The 3,955-nt window shown below is 38.1% G+C and overlaps 1 non-coding gene across 1 annotated transcript; it reads right to left on the bottom strand.

Annotated features, from left to right (window-relative positions):
* Positions 1–1,008: 1,008 nt before the first annotated feature.
* Positions 1,009–1,114, bottom strand: LOC149498877 (small nucleolar RNA R71). Its single transcript, XR_016319037.1, has one exon. It is a non-coding gene; the product is annotated as a small nucleolar RNA R71 (small nucleolar RNA).
* Between the last annotated feature and the right edge of the window lie 2,841 nt (positions 1,115–3,955).

Below are 3,955 nucleotides of genomic sequence, written 5' to 3'. Positions count from 1 at the left end.
ATAAATCGGGAGAGCTTGTTAGTGACTTTAGGGTTGTTCTCCTACTTGAACAATTAAAATTGATTAATGAACTAATAGAATAAGCTGGATAGAATTAAGTGAAATCAAATTCCCTAGTAGCTTAATCCTCTGATTTCTTTTCACTTGAATTTTGTGTTTGATCTCTTCTATTTTTACTTTAAATTTTATTTACCTTACAGCGAATCTCCTTTATCGTCGTCTAAATAATAATAGGTTAACATAATTTTGGTAATTGATAAACAATCCCTGTGGATACGATACTTTCTTACTCTATACTACTTGTTGCGATTTCGTACACTTGCGAAAAACCGCTGTCAAGTTTTTGGCGCCGTTGCCGGGGATTGGCATATCAATATCAATACGAATTACCCTGTTGTTAATTTAGACACTCTTTTTATTTTTACTTAATTTTCTCCTAAGAATTATTCCAGGTGTTTTATGTAAAGAAGATCGAGAAGGACTGAACCTCTAGTCTTTGATCTGGAAATTGAGCGAACTTGTCGTAGGCACAACGCTGCAAGAAAAACACGGGAAATAAAACCCGAACAAGAAGCAAACATGGCCAACGAAAACGAAAACATAAATGAAAACATAGTTGGACCACCACTTCAACATCCGGTCCGTACCTTGAGAGATTATACCACACCTAATTTGAATGGGACAACCTCAAGTATTACTAGACCTAGGGTAGAAGCCAATAACTTTGAAATTAAACCCGCAATCATCCAAATGCTCTCTACCTCGATCCAGTATGGGGGTTTGCCTAGTGAAGATCCTAATGCTCACATCACCAATTTTTTGAAAATTTGTGACACATTCAAACAAAATGGTGTTTCTGAAGATGCAATCAAATTAAGACTTTTTCCATTTACTCTTAGGGATAAAGCAAGATCCTGGTTACAATCGTGTCCCGCTGGGAGTTTTACTACATGGGATGAATTAGCTCAAAAATTCTTAGCTAAATTCTTTCCATCCTCCAAAACCACCAAGTTGCGCAATGAGATAATGACATTTGCTCATCATGATCAAGAGAGCTTGTATGAAGCTTGGGAAAGATTCAAGGACTTGCTAAGAAAGTGCCCCCATCACAGTTTGCCCAAGTGGTTACAGGTACAAACTTTCTATAATGCATTATCTCCTAACATCAAAATTACCTTAGATGCAGCTGCAGGTGGATCCTTTGAAAAGAAAGGAATTGATGAAGCATATGAATTGATAGAGGAAATGGCAAGCAATAGCCATTACCAAAACAGTACCGAAAGGAGAAGAACTGCAGGAGTCTATGAAATAGACGCCATTACAGCACTTAATGCCAAGGTAGATAACATGGTAAGGAAATTGGACATGTTAACTACTAATCCTGTAAATTCTGTCATGCAAATTTGTGATAGGTGCAATGGACAACATGGAATTGGAGAATGTGTCATGGACTCTTTAAATCCACAAACTTTGGAACAAGTGAACTATGTGATGAATCAAGGAAGAAAGAATTACCCTCATTCAAATTCATATGACAACAGGTTAAGGAACCATCCTAACCTATCCTATGGTAATCCTAACAATGCCTTGAATGCACCACCTGGTTTCCATCCTCCGGAAAAGAAATCTCATGACGACCTCCTCACTGCTCTTTCCAAATCACACATGGAGTTCATGAATGAAACTAGAGAAAACCATAAAATCCAGCAGGCCGCAATAAGGAATTTGGAAATTCAGTTGGGGCAATTTGCAAACATGATGGCATCTCGACCTCAAGGTACATTACCTAGCAATACTGAAAAGAATCCAAAAGAACAAGTGCAGGCTATTACCTTGAGGAGCGGCAAACAATTAGATGAACCACCAAGGAAAGAAAAGGAAGAAAAAGAACAGCCAAAGGTGCCTATCATTGACTTGGAGGAAAAAGAAAAGGTAAAACCATATGTTCCCCCTGTACCCTTTCCACAAAGATTAAAGAAAGCACAAGATGACAAGAGCTTCCTCATGTTCCTGGATGTGTTTAAGAAGCTTCAAATCAATATTCCTTTTGCTGAAGCTCTTGCACAAATGCCTAGCTATGCTAAATTCCTAAAAGATATCTTGAGCAAGAAACGAAGAATTGATGATCAAGAAACGGTAATGTTAACCGAGGAGTGCAGTGCGATTATCCAAAACAAACTGCCTCCAAAGTTAAAAGATCCAGGAAGTTTTTCTATCCCTTATAACATTGGTAATCTTGACTTTGAAAAAGCTTTGGCAGATTTGGGTGCTAGCATCAATCTTATGTCCTATGAAGTTTTTAAGATGCTAGGTATGGGAGAACTCAAGCCAACAAGGATGTCTTTGCAACTAGCAGATCGTTCAATTAAATATCCTAGAGGGATTGTTGAAGACGTACTTGTGAAGGTAGGTACATTCATCTTTCCTGTTGATTTTGTTATTCTTGACATTGATGAGGACAGGGAAGGATCTCTAATTTTGGGAAGGCCCTTTCTTGCAACTGCAAGAGCATTAATTGATGTTTATGAGGGTAAGTTGACCTTAAGAGTTGGACAGGAAGAAATTGTCTTTGATGTACTTAAATCGTGTAAACTTCCTATGGACTATGGAGACTGTTTTAGAATTGATGTTGTTGATGAATGTGTGGAAACCACTTTGCATGTTGAAAATAACACTAATGAATCAAGCATCTTGAATGAAAAAGAAAAGGAACTTCCTAAGCATGAACTGAAACAACTTCCACCTCATTTAAAACATGCATTCTTAGGTGAGAACCATTCTTTTCCTGTTATTATTTCTTCTCACCTAACGCTTGATCAAGAGGAAAGGTTGTTACAGGTTCTACGAAGGCACAAGAAAGCTTTAGGGTGGTCTATCTCGGATCTACAAGGAATAAGCCCAAGTGTGTGCATGCATAAAATCTTGATGGAAGAAGACTACAAACCTTCAATCGAGCACCAAAGGCGATTGAATCCTAACATGAAGGAGGTAGTCAAGGCTGAAATCATCAAACTCCTAGATGCCGGTATCATTTATCCGATTTTAGACAGTAATTGGGTAAGTCCTGTCCAAGTTGTTCTAAAGAAGGGAGGTATGACAGTTATCTCTAATGAAAACAATGAACTCATCCCCACAAGAACAGTCACAGGTTGGCGTGTGTGCATAGACTATAGAAAACTAAATAAAGCAACACGCAAGGACCATTTTCCCCTTCCCTTTATTGATCAAATGCTTGAGAGACTTGCAGGTTATCCTTTCTATTGTTTCCTAGATGGCTACTTAGGGTACTTCCAAACACCTATAGCCCCTGAAGACCAAGAGAAAACCACATTCACCTGTCCTTATGGCACTTTTGCCTACAGGAGAATGCCTTTTGGGCTATGCAATGCTCCTGCAACCTTTCAAAGGTGCATGATGTCCATCTTTTCTGATATGGTGGAAAAAATTATTGAGATATTCATGGATGACTTTTCTGTGTTTGGTTCTTCTTTCGATGCATGTCTTCATAATTTATCTCTAGTAATGCAACGATGTGAAAATACTAACCTTGTGTTAAATTGGGAAAAATGCCACTTCATGGTTAGTGAAGGTATTGTCTTAGGGCATAAAATCTCTCAAAAAGGAATTGAAGTAGACAAGGCAAAGATTGAGGTAATTGAAAAACTACCTCCTCCTAACACAGTAAAAGGTATAAGAAGTTTTCTTGGGCATGCAGGGTTTTACAGGAGATTCATAAAGGATTTCTCAAAAATCACTAAACCTCTTTGCAAATTGTTAGTTAAAGATGTTCCATTTGATTTTGACAAAGAATGTTTAGATGCTTTTAACAGGTTGAAGAAGGAGTTAATCTCAGCCCCGATCATCACTACACCAGATTGGACTTTACCTTTCGAGCTTATGTGTGATGCTAGTGATCATGCTGTAGGAGCTGTGCTTGGACAGAGAAAAGACAAGA

Source organism: Jatropha curcas, chromosome 1 (genome assembly GCF_041381405.1).
Source record: "Jatropha curcas cultivar XTBG-Jc1 chromosome 1, XTBG_Jcur_1.0, whole genome shotgun sequence".
Classification (NCBI taxonomy): Eukaryota; Viridiplantae; Streptophyta; class Magnoliopsida; order Malpighiales; family Euphorbiaceae; genus Jatropha; species Jatropha curcas.
The sequence above is the reverse complement of the archived record's forward strand: the minus strand, read 5'-3'. Positions and strand labels throughout refer to the sequence as shown.